Source organism: Lepidochelys kempii, chromosome 19 (assembly GCF_965140285.1).
Source record: "Lepidochelys kempii isolate rLepKem1 chromosome 19, rLepKem1.hap1, whole genome shotgun sequence".
Taxonomy (NCBI): Eukaryota; Metazoa; Chordata; order Testudines; family Cheloniidae; genus Lepidochelys; species Lepidochelys kempii.
In genome coordinates, this window is record NC_136398.1 from 17,606,813 (window position 1) to 17,619,734 (window position 12,922).

Here is a 12,922-nt window from a genome sequence, read left to right on the forward strand (position 1 = left end):
ACAATTCCTCTCTCGGATCAGCTAATCCCTGCCCAGCAAGCTGAGGTCAGGGGGGTGCTGCATCCATACCGACAGCTGTTTTCCAACCAGCCTGGATGCACTAATCTGACTGTCCACCGGGTGCAGACAGGGTCGCACCCGCCGATAAGATGCTCCCCGTTCCGAGTCACAGGGAAAAGACTTTTTCAGGGAAAAGTCCTGGAAAGAGAGGTCCGGGACATGCTGGCTTTGGGAGTGATCCAGCCATCTGCCAGCCCTTGGGCCTCGCTGGTGGTGCTGGTCCCCAAAAAGGATGGGTCAGTCCGGTTCTGTGTGGACTATCAGAAGCTCAATGCCTTCACTGTATCTGATGCCTACCCCATGCCCAGGCCGGACGAGCTCCTAGACAAGCTGGGAGGAGCTCGGTACCTTACCACTATGGACCTTACAAAGGGCTACTGGCAAGTGCCACTGGAGGCAGATGCCCAGCTGAAATCGGCCTTTATCACCCCTCTGGGGCTCTATGAGTTCCTGACCCTGCCTTTCAGCCTCAAGGGAGCGCCGGCCACCTTCCAGCGCCTGGTGGACCAGCTACTGAGGGGGATGGAGAGTTTTGCCGTGGCGTATATTGATGACATCTGTGTCTTTAGCCAGACCTGGGAGGACCATGTGTCCCAGGTTAGACAAGTGCTGGATCGACTCCAGGGGGCTGGGCTGACTGTAAAAGCAGAGAAGTGCAAGGTGGGGATGGCTGAAGTATCTTACCTGGGCCATCGGGTGGGGAGCGGCCGCCTAAAGCCAGAACCAGCCAAGGTGGAGGTGATCAGAGACTGGCCCGCTCCCCACACCAAAAAGCAGGTCCAAGCCTTTATTGGGATGGCAGGATACTACCGAAGATTTGTGCCCCACTTTAGTGCCATAGCCACCCCCATCACTGAGCTATGCAAGAAGGGGAAGCCAGACAAGGTGGTCTGGACCGAGCAGTGCCAGGAGGCTTTCCGGGCGCTGAAGGAGGCTCTGGTCAGTGGCCCAGTTCTGGCAAACCCAAACTTTGACAAGCTCTTTGTGGTGTTCACCGACGCCTCAGACACGGGACTGGGGGCGGTGTTAATGCAGGAGGATGAAAAGGGGGAGAGACACCCCATCATGTACCTGAGCAAGAAGTTGCTACCCTGGGAGCAACACTACGCGGCCATCAAGAAGGAGTGCCTGGCCATGGTGTGGGCCCTCAAGAAACTAGAGCCCTATCTCTTCGGGCGACACTTCACCGTCTACACCGACCACTCTCCCCTGACCTGGCTGCACCAGATGAAAGGAGCCAACGCCAAGCTCCTGAGATGGAGCCTGCCCCTGCAGGATTACGACATGGACGTGGTCCATGTGAAGGGAAGTGCCAACCTGATAGCGGATGCGCTGTCCCGGAGAGGGGGCCCCGAACTTCCCCAGATCACTGGTCACAGTGACCCCGCTCAGTTCAGTCTCGAAGGGGGGGGGGGGGGGGAGAGATGTGACGATGTGACGCAGCAGGGAGGGGGGAGTGTTGACCTGGGAATGTGCCCTGGGGGTGGGAGACCTGAGAGCCTGTCACCTGAGCCAGGAGGGGGAGAGGGAGGTGACACCTCTGCCCAGGAATGTGAACAGAGGCTGCAGGAGAGAGCCTGCTGGGGGGGTTAGTTTCAGTTTGGTGCTGGGTGGAGGAACGCAGGGAACCCCAGGGCTGGGGTCTATGCTCCCTGCTCCCCCAGAAGGACTTGACTGAGGGGTCCTGGTTGTACCCACAACCTCTGTTTTGGACTGTGTTCCTGTTGTCCAATAAACCTTCTGTTTTACTGGCTGGCTGAGAGTCTCAGTGAATCCCAGGAAGAGGGGTGCAGGGCCTGGACTCCCCCCCACTCCGTGACACACTGGAATCCCAAAGATCCCCACTGAAGGACGAGCTGGGAAGGTGCATTTGTTACACTTGTGAAAGGCCAGGGCATACTAGCCGAGAATGTCCACCGAGAAAGAGAGCGGTTCTAGGCACTGGAAACCAGTGGGGCACCAGGAGTAGGTCCATCCACAGTAGAAGGCAAAGCAGTGGCAGAAGGATTCCTAGGCCTGTCCTTGGTGGAAAATCACTCTGCATAGAGTGTTGAAAGGAACGCGGGCAGCGCCAGCATATTTAGCGACTTCTGTATGCGAGCATTTGGAGATTGTCTAACTGCTGAAGTATGTATAGCAGGAGTGAAGACCAGATGTTTGTTAGATACTGGTTCAGAAGTCACCACCATTACTAAGTTGTATCTTCAAAACTATTTGAAGGACAAGTAGCTGACCATGCACAGCACACGGTTTGTACATCTAACAGCAGTTAGTGGACTGGCAATCCCAGTGGTGAGATGCCTCAAAGCAGACATAGACTACCTGGGCCAGACACTGCTGGGGAAATGCATCTTCATCCTGAAAGACGAAGAGAAGAGAGCCATATGGGAGAAGGAGTCCCAGGGATTCTAGGAATGAATCATTAGTGAGCTGAAGGAGCTACTGTTTCCAGGAGAAGGAACCAGGAGGATGAACCGTCACGAGCACTCTACGAAGAATGCTGTGCTGAGTGGAGCACGGGCTCGAGCAGAGAGGCAGAGTCGTTCCCTGGGCCCCACAGGGCAGATTGGAAATATTAAAGTGGGCAGAAAACAGAAGACTGTTATTCCTCCTTGGAGAGGAAAGATCCTCGATGAACGCTGCTGGGTACCAGGAAGTACCAATGGATATCGAGTGCTTGTAGAGCCTACATCTGAAGTAAGCCTACCTAATGGGCTCCAGCCAGCCAATGTACTGACTAATGCCATCAAAGGAAGAGTGCTGGTGAGTCTTCTAAACTCAAGTGCAAAGGCTGCGGAGTTGCATCCTCGAAACAGAACTGAAGAGGTACACTGGCCTGAGGAGGTGGTTCCTCAGATGAAGGTAACATTTGCAGAGAATGGAAATGAGCTGCGGGTGACAAGGAGGGAGAAGGGAGGACGAGTTACCTTTCCTCGAGAAAGATGTGATGGGAGACTGCCAGTTCCAGTTCAAGCAGCTCTCAAAGGGCTGATTCCTGCGCAGGTGGCTAACTTAAGGGTGCTGCCAGAGAAGCATCAAGAAATATTTTCTAAGGATGAGGTGACCAATTTCGATGACTCGGTCACAGGTGTCCACGACAGGCCAAAGACAGCCAGCAAAGGTGCTCTCAGTACAACTAAAGACACTGCCCAAAGTAGGAAAAGGACTTATGATCGCAAGTCTCATATATTCTATGATAAGTCCAGTGGGGCTCTCATCAGACCTGGTGACTGTGTACCAGTTCATAGCCATAGACGCCAGGGACGTAATAAAATACAGAACAAGTGGGAGTTGAATCCCCACACTGTAGTCACTCATAACAGTCCCAAGCTGTCAGTTTACACCATCCAGCCTGGAACGAGGAGGTCCTGAAAGAGCAGTGCATAGAAACCAGCTGAAACAACATCACACTCTTAGTCCAGTCAGGGACCATAGGAGGCATAGATCAGCATGCCCTGAGGAGACTGAAACCAACTGGGGGATGGTTCTAGTCCCAAATACCGTGGGGAACAGAATGGGGCAAACCCAAACGCCAACGAGAATGGCCAGATCCCTCAAAATGACCTGGTGTTACCTGGGGACAGGAAAATAGAAAATATGGGTAACGAACCACCAGTCTTAAGAAGATCCCAGAGGGCCACTATGGGTGCACTGCCTGTTAAAGTTAGAGATGAGTATGTTACTGGTTCTAATGAATATTAGTGTTTTAATGAATATTAGAATCATAGAGTTGGAAGGGACCTCAGGAGGTCATCTAGTCCAACCCCCTGCTCAAAGCAGGACCAATCCCCAATTAAATCATCCCAGCCAGGGCTTTGTCAAGCCTGACCTTAAAAACTTCTAAGGAAGGAGATTCTACCACCTCCCTAGGTAACGCATTCCAGTGTTTCACCACCCTCCTAGTGAAAAAGTTTTTCCTAATATCCAACCTAAATCTCCCCCACTGCAACTTGAGACCATTACTCCTCGTTCTGTCATCTGCTACCACTGAGAACAGTCTAGAGCCATCCTCTTTGGAACCCCCTTTCAGGTAGTTGAAAGCAGCTATCAAATCCCCCCTCATTCTTCTCTTCTGTAGACTAAACATCCCCAGTTCCCTCAGCCTCTCCTCATAAGTCATGTGTTCTAGTCCCATAATCATTTTTGTTGCCCTTCGCTGGACTCTCTCCAATTTATCCACATCCTTCTTGTAGCGTGGGGCCCAAAACTGGACACAGTACTCCAGATGAGGCCTCACCAGTGTTGAATAGAGGGGAACGATCACGTCCCTCGATCTGCTGGCAATGCCCCCACTTATACATCCCAAAATGCCATTGGCCTTCTTGGCAACACCGCACACTGTTGACTCATATCCAGCTTCTCGTCCACTGTAACCCCTACGTCCTTTTCTGCAGAACTGCTGCCGAGCCATTCGGTCCCTAGTCTGTAGCGGTGCATGGGATTCTTCCATCCTAAGTGCAGGACTCTGCACTTGTCCTTGTTGAACCTCATCAGATTTCTTTTGGCCCAATCCTCCAATTTGTCTAGGTCACTCTGTATCCTATCCCTACCCTCCAGTGTATCTATCTCTCCTCCCAGTTTAGTGTCAGCTGCAAACTTGCTGAGGGTGCAATCCACACCATCCTCCAGATCATTTATGAAGATATTGAACAAAACCGGCCCCAGGACCAACCCTTGGGGCACTCCCCTTGATACCGACTGCCAACTAGACATGGAGCCATTGATCACTACCCGTTGAGCCTGACAATCTAGCCAACTTTCTACCCACCTTGTAGTGCATTCATCCAGCCCATACTTCTTTAACTTGATGACAAGAATACTGTGGGAGACCATGTCAAAAGCTTTGCTAAAGTCAAGAAACAATACATCCACTGCTTTCCCTTCATCCACAGAACCAGTAATCTCATCATAGAAGGCGATTAGATTAGCAGTCCAGGGAGCAGACCGGTGCTGGGCGCAGACATGCAATAATCAGAGCCAGAGGGGCCAGAGAAGCAGCCCAGGGGGAGGGAGGCAGAGCAGCAGCAGCAGGGCTAGGTTAGAGTGGAGCTGGGACTGGAGCAGTCCAGAGCCGGGGGCAGGGAGCAGCTGGGGAGGGCGAGGGGAACCTGGGCAGCCGGCCCAGCACAGGGAGATGCCCCAGCCAAGATGCCTGGCAGATCAGACTTGGGCCGGGGGGGAGGGATTGTAATCCCAACGGGGGGTGCGGGGAAGAGAGCTGACATTGGGAAGAAGGGTCCTGTCACCCAGAGCCTGAGGGCGTGTGGCCACCGCCAGAGCGATTGTCCGACCTGCAGCATCCCTGCAGCACAGCCAGGGCTTGGGCAGGGGCCTGGGACGTGTGAGGAACAGACTGAACTGCCCTGACGTGCCAGAGACGCTGGTTGTGGCGGCCCTGGGCCACAGAGCGGGGAGACGGCTTTTCCTTTCACCTTTCCCAGTTTTTCCTTATTTTTTAAATCGGTCGCTGTTTAATAAATTGTATTTGCTTTGAGCTGTATGTAGTGATTAGTGGATCAGGGCAGTGTCCGGAGTGAAGAGAGCACCTCAGAGTAGGGACACTTGAGCCCCTGCCCTAAGTGACCATGACAAGGTTGGGGTCAAGCCCCCCAGGAATCCTGGGCCCAGCCTTCTTGGGGTTGCGAGGACTCTGCCACACAGGAGAATGGAAGGGGAGCCCTCAAGGTCAGGCAGGCCTCTGGGTGAAGGGAATGGGAGCGAGGACTCAGATCCTTTTCCACTGGGGTAGTGTATAAGCCAGGAAAGTTCCCCACAATAGCAGGACCATCCCCCACTTTCACTCTGGGCTCTCTTACCCCGAATCCAGCGTTCTGAGCCTGCCGATGCAGTACCTCGTCAGGTGCAATGCTCCATGCACTCGGCTCACGAAGGAGTAGTCCCTCCAGCAGAGCCTCATGGCTATCCTGTCCCCCTGGGATGGGGCAACCCTGCGAGGCCATCCCAGTTCTGTGATGTCCTGCTCTCCTGCAAGGTGTGGCCAAGAGGGCGGGGATACCAGTCCCCTCTGATGGCTGGGAGCTGCTCCATGCACTGTGGGCACACAGCACAGGTGCTGACAGGTTTTGCTGTGGGTGCTCCTCGCCCCCATGTGCGAGTGGTGGGCTGGGCCTCAGGGCAGAGCAGGGGTGGGGCTTCGGGACTGTGTGGAGGGCAGGACCTTGGGCGGCAGAGGCCAAGCGGGGCAGCGGTCTTGGGGCAGAGCACTGGCGGAGAGGGGGACAGGGCCTTCGTCTGGATGTCGGGGCCCAGAAAAGATTAATTCGGTCTTGCAGGTGCTAAGCACCCACTATTTTCCCGGTGGGCGCTTGAGCCCTGGAGCACCCAGGGGGTCGGTGCCGACCTCACACCAAACAGAGCACAGGATACTTCACTGGAACTGCCAGAGATAAAGGCTGTAACAGTGACAAAACCAATCAAAACAACCCTAGGGGGAGCCCAGTACAGGGATATAAGAGACTTGCAACCCCTCGGCATTGTCCTCCTGCTGTCCACCCTGCCTGCAAAGGGTGTGCCCGGCCCAGCTCTCAACCTTCCTTTCCCAGCTCCCAGGGAGCTGCCTGGCCTTCCCTCCACAGCTGGCAGCTACTCCTCCCCTCATGCAGCCTCTGGCTCCTCTGAGTCTGGTCCCCTCTACCTGAGCAGGCCCCTCCCTGTCCTTTCCTCAGGAAGGACAGAACCCTGTGCCTGCTGGATGCTGCATGGGCGGCGGGGAAGGGGGTAAACATGGTACCACTCAGCAGCCAGCAGGTTCATTCTAATAATTACCCCTTCAGTTTCTTGCAAAGCCTTTTTGCTGGCGACTTGGCTTCCATCAGAGACAGCAGGTCTCATTGCCTGTGAGGGCTTCTACTTTCTGGTGCGTGAAATAACGCCCAGGAGCTCTGGATTTTGTGAAAACAGAGCAAGTCTTTGTTTGATAGAACTAGGGCTGAGTGTGATCAGGTGCAAGAACCTAAACCCTGCCCAGAGGAAAACATGGCTCAGCCAGGTAGACGGCACACACGATGTGCATTACAGAGCAAAAGGCCCATGTCTTGGTACTCCCCTCCTGCCCAAGAACGTCATCTTCCACCTGCCATTGGAGCTTGCTAATCCCACAAACCAGGGTCACACCACCCACAGCCAGCCAGAAGCCCAGAGTGGATTCCAGCCCTGGCCCCGGGGGTGTGCTAGGCCATCCCTCAGAGCTGGCACTCCTGGCACGGGCGCTCTCTCGGGACAGAGGTGAGTCACTATTGTTCATTAAGTGCTGGCACTGAACAAGAAATTAATACAGGCACAGTCCAGGCTCCAGGGATCTTGCAATCTAAGTTCAGACAGAAACCTGGAGGAGACACAGCAGGTGACTGTCCTGTTGGTTTATGGGGCTAGTGACAACTTGTCTCGCATGAGAAGCACCTTTTCATGAGGAGTTTGGGGGATGAGAGGATGGCAGACTGGTGGGGTGCACTGGGGTACGGCACTTGTTCCAGGCATGGAAGGAGCTGCAAAGGGGAAAGTGGGGAAGGAAGTAGAGGGAGTGGTGAAGACGGCATTGCTGGCAGGGCAAAAGGGACTAGCGTACCAAGCAGACCCCCATGAGCATTGTGTCCAGGCCAGGTTTTAGGGAGTCCCTATGCAGTGACATTAGGCAGCATGGGTTGGGTCAGTTAGTTGAGGAGCCAGAGAGAAGCACAGGTCTGCCGTGTGCACCCGCCTCCATGGAGCACCCCGTTCCATAGCGTCTGCAGTGGCGTGAAGCGAGGGACAGGGTACGGGTGAGGAGGGCTGGGGGGGCAGTGGGCAGAGCCAAGCAGCCGCAAAGGTTCCATGGGAAATACCCGTCTTGCTGCAGAGCCCTCAGCTAGCGTGGCACTGAACTCCGGGGCCCCACAGCCCCACGGGTCGTTCACGTGGCACAGCGCACGGGGGATCCCCATGTGCCAGCTGCAAGGACTGAGCAGGCTGAACTGAGCTGGGGCTGAGGATGCCCGTGGCCCGGTAGCCGCAGGCAGTACCACACTCACTGCCTGGCGCTGCAGTGTCCGGCTAACCCAGGAGCGCAGAATACTGCAGAGGTTTCTGAGAGAAAGCTGCAGCTGTGGGGAAGGCAGGTGTGTGGTCAGAAGCCAGGAGCAGGAGCCAGGACTTGTTTCTGTTCTTTGCTCTGCCATTCACTGTGAAGCCTTGATCAGGTCTTCTCACCTCTCCTGGGCATCACGCTGGGCTAGTAATGCTCCCTGCCCCCTGGCATTCATGAGAGCTTGTGAAGCAGGGGGCTGTGGAGGGGTAGAGTGGTATTACTATTAATTAAACAAAAGACAGCGGGGACTAGAAACTCGACCGAATCTCAGGACAACAAGGCCAGGGGAATGTTTCAATGCTGTGGAAAATTACAGATGATCCTTTAGCAAATAGGTGGTGTTTTCCTTTCCGAAGCTCCGTATTTGTGCTCGTTAAGGAGGCAGGCGTTTGTCAGAGGATATTTGGGAATGAATACATTGCACTCAGAATGAAGTTAACTAGCAAGACATCTGAAAACCCTGTGATCCAACATTCCTGAGGTTTGGGCCAGAGGACCTGTTGACCTTGAATTAGAGGTCAGCTCATAAAGTACGTGCAGTTCCCTGCAGCTGTCCAAAGGGAGAAAAGAAAGGCTTTCCAAAAAGCACCAGAGGAATGTTAAAGCCGTCCGTGGACGCTCCTACTCCTCAAAGCAGAAGCTTCAATCATTTCAGTTGCTCACTAATGCAGAAGGCACCATTCCCAAGACATCCAAAGAACCAGCCTCGTCCAAGCAAATGCATGTCCCTCCCCTCCCTGGCTGGCACAATGGCCTGAAAGCTGGAGTTGTGTGAAACCAGCTAGTTCTCCCCAGCAGCTTAATAAAGAGAGGTTTCAGAGTAACAGCCGTGTTAGTCTGTATTTGCAAAAAGAAAAGGAGTACTTGTGGCACCTTAGAGACTAACCAATTTATTTGAGCATAAGCTTTCGTGAGCTACAGCTCACTTCATCGGATGCATACCGTAGAAAGTGTAGAAGATCTTTTTATACACACAAAGCATGAAAAAATACCTCCCCCCACCCCACTCTCCTGCTGGTAATAGCTTATCTAAAGTGATCACTCTCCTTACAATGTGTATGATAATCAAGTTGGGCCATTTCCAGCACTAATCCAGGTTCCCCCCCCCCACACACACACACAAACCCACTCTCCTGTTGGTAATAGCTTATCTAAAGTGACCACTCTCCTTACAAAATAAATAGCACTCACTTATCCTGCAGGGTCCAAGAGCCACTGGTTCAAACCCTGCTTCCAGGCTCCAGACACCTGCAGTCCAGTCTGGCACTGCGCTGTTCACCACCTCGCCCTTGGGAGGTTCACTTAAATGAATCCCACCTCCCTCCTGCATGCAAAGCTGAACGCTTTCAGCTAGAAGCAAGGTAACCCCCACGGCTGCACCCTGCCTGCTGGCTGCGACCTGCTTTCCCCTTGGGCTAGACTGGTTGTGCAATATCTAGCCAAGCGAGGGACATGAAATGGGCAAGGTGCGGGCAACAGCACAGAGTGGGGAGGAGACAAATGCCACTGAAACGATGGTGTGGGGCGAGCTGCCACCAACATTTTCCTACATTAATTCCACAGAATGAGAGCACACACACACTCACGCACACTCCCACTGACACACACACACTCACCCGCACACTAACAGACACACACAGACCCATACAAACTAACATGGACACACACTCAAATGTAGCCACACACACTCACGCACACTAACAGTGACACAGAGACCCCCCCTCCACAAAAACTAGCTCACATACACACGATGCACACACACACACACACACACTCTGCCACAACATGCTTGAGGATTTGCTGCCTTCATGGCAGGGAAGGTGAGCTCTTCGGGGTTCAGGTAGGAAGTTAGGGAGGTGCCCCCTGCCTCCTGAATTGGGAAGGTCGTTGGCAGCTTTCCTTGGCAGGTTTGTGGTTTGAGTGGAGCTTGCTTTGTTTACTGCCCTAGCATGATTATGTAGCAATCTTCCCCTAACTCTTCATGTTCGGTGGCCACAGTTAGGATTTGGGATGAAGCCAGCCTTTGCAGGGTCACGAAAAACATAACTGCCTGTGCATGAGTAGCAGGAAGCACAGGAGGCAGATGCCATTTTGTGTTCAGATAAGTGGGAGCATGTTCAAGAGGAGACACACACACAGTGTGCTCTCTCAGGGAGACTTGACTACCAATAATACTAGCTCTTATCTAGCGTATTTCATCCATAGATTTCAAAGCACTTTAAAAAGGAGGTCAGGATCATTATCCCCATTTTAAGGATGGGGAAACTGAGGCACAGAGAAGGGAATAACTTGCCACAAGTCACCCAGCATACCCCGGTAATGCCAGGAGTAGAACCCAGGTCTCCAGTGCTCTAACCCCCAGCCATCACCACCTCCCTTTCCATTTGCTTTTTCTTGCTTGGTTGGTTTTCCTCTCCCTAAAATAAAAGTAGCACTGACTGAACTCCGAGCCGAGTTAAACAGCACGATACAAACAGTGCCTGAGGCCTGTCTACACCACAGCTTCCACACTCACTGCACTAGTACCGGACTGCTGGTGAATGCCATGTCCGAGGCCTAAGAGTGAGAGGGGAGACCAGCCCCATGGCCCGGCGGTGCTTGGTCTCTCTGCTGAGACTGCCGACGAGAGGCGCAATTAGCGCCTACGGCGGTGGAGATAACTGCCTTCTTGTAACTGTACTAATGATGGATACTGAGGAAAGAGAATGGGTGAAGTCCTAGCCCCACTGAAGTCAATGGGTGTTTTGCCACTTGTCAATGGGACAAGAATTTCATCCAGTGTATTTTTCTTCATCCAAATGCTGAGAGAGGACAGAGTTAAGGTTGTAGGTTAGAATTAAAGGCCCTAGTTTTGCCCTCACCTAACTGTTGAACAAACAAACAAGATCCTTTTTTTTTTTAAATGCGTATTCTTATGTTTGGTCTCACAGCAGAAGATTTTAAAAGTCTGAGCTAATTCTGCCTGGTGGCATGTGAATTAGAGCAGTGGAAACTTGGTATCTCTGTGATTTCCCCCCCAACAGTATCTAGATGTTTTGTTTCAGAGGAGTAGCCGTGTTAATCTGTATCTGCAAAAAGAACAGGAGGACTTGTGGCACCTTAGAGACTAACAAATTTATTTGAGTATAAGCTTTTGTGGGCTACAGCTCACTTCATCGGATGCATGCAGTGGAAAATATAGTAGGAAGATTTTATATATTTTATATATTTTAACATTGTTTCATGTTCTCTGTGTATATAAAATCTCCCCACTGTATTTTCCACAGTGTGCATCCAATGAAGTGAGCTGTAGCTCACAAAGCTTATGCTCAAATAAATTTGTTAGTCTCTAAGGTGCCACAAGTAGATGTTTTGTGAAACATAGAATTCAGCACTGGTTTGGATTCACACTTTGCAGTTTGATAATCGTAGAATCCCAGAAATGTGTGGCTGGAGGGAAGCTGCAAAGGGCCATCTAGTCTGAGGCAAGACCCCATAAACCTCCTAGACCATTACTCCTTGTCCTACCTTCAGTGGATGTGGAGCAAAACTGATCCCCATCCTCTTTAGAACAGCCCTTAACACGTTTGAAGACTGTTATCAGGTTCCCTTCAGTCTTCTGTTCTCAAGTCCCATGTACTTTCCCTTTCTGAAGTACTAATGGGGAGGCCACTTTAAACCAACACTTACCTAAACACTGAAGTTGTGCAAAGCTTTCTTTTGTGAACCAGTGGGTTAGTAGCTTGCTTTGGCAATGGGCTAGTTAACGGCCACTGAATCGCTGGTGAATTGTTTATCATCAATAAGACAACAAGGTAGGGGAGGTGATATCTTTTATTGAATGAACTTCTGTTGGGGACAGAGACAAGCCTTCAGGTCTGAGGAAGAGCTCTGTGGGCTCCAAAGCTTGTCTCTCTCCCCAGAGAAGTTGGTCCAATACAAGATATGATCTCCCCCACGTTGTCTCTCAGATCCTGGGACTGACACAGCTACAGCTACACTGCAAAATCGTCAGTGAATCTAAAACTAAATATTTACGTGCCATGAGTCTGCCATGAGCTATTGAAATGCCAGGGGCTCTGCTTAAGTACTGGCCAATCTGCAATGACTGATTCAACTACCAACTAGGCTGAGATAAAGAATTTAAGCATGAAGCAAGCTGCTTTGCTATTTAAGTGGATGCCACTCTGAGATGAGCTATTAAGGGCCAGCCTGTCTTAGGTAAGTGACAAGTGTATGAAGGAGATGCTAAGCTACAAATCTTACAATGTACCTACAGGAGTAGCCCACATGACACCCCCTCACTCAAGCCACCGTGGAATCCTTCCTAGATCTCATCCACTGCCCACTACCAAACCCGCCCAGATCTCATCACTCCCCCTGAGTACGGAAACAACCTGATCTCCTCCCATTCACTCCCTAGCATGTCAACCCTGTTCAGTGCTAGAGTACAGGGAACCCCTCCTCACAGGCTCTCTGACCCACCTCCTCCTCCCCCCATGTCTTTAGTCCCCAGATTTAAAGATGAGGCATCATTTACACTGTATAGCATGATCATTCAGAGTCATTTCCCACATCAAAAGCTTTGTTACCATGACGGTTGCCCGGTAAACCCTCCCTTACAGAAACAGCCATGAATGAACCCTGTGGGCTGTAAACCGGTGCAGCCCTACTGCAGTCAACAGCGCTGCCCCGACTGACACCCGCTGAGGGTCTCATTGGTGTCGTTACAAAATGGAAATGTGCCACTGGTCGCAAAGCCTTGGTTAAGATTTTCAGTGAATACGTCTCACTAGCTTG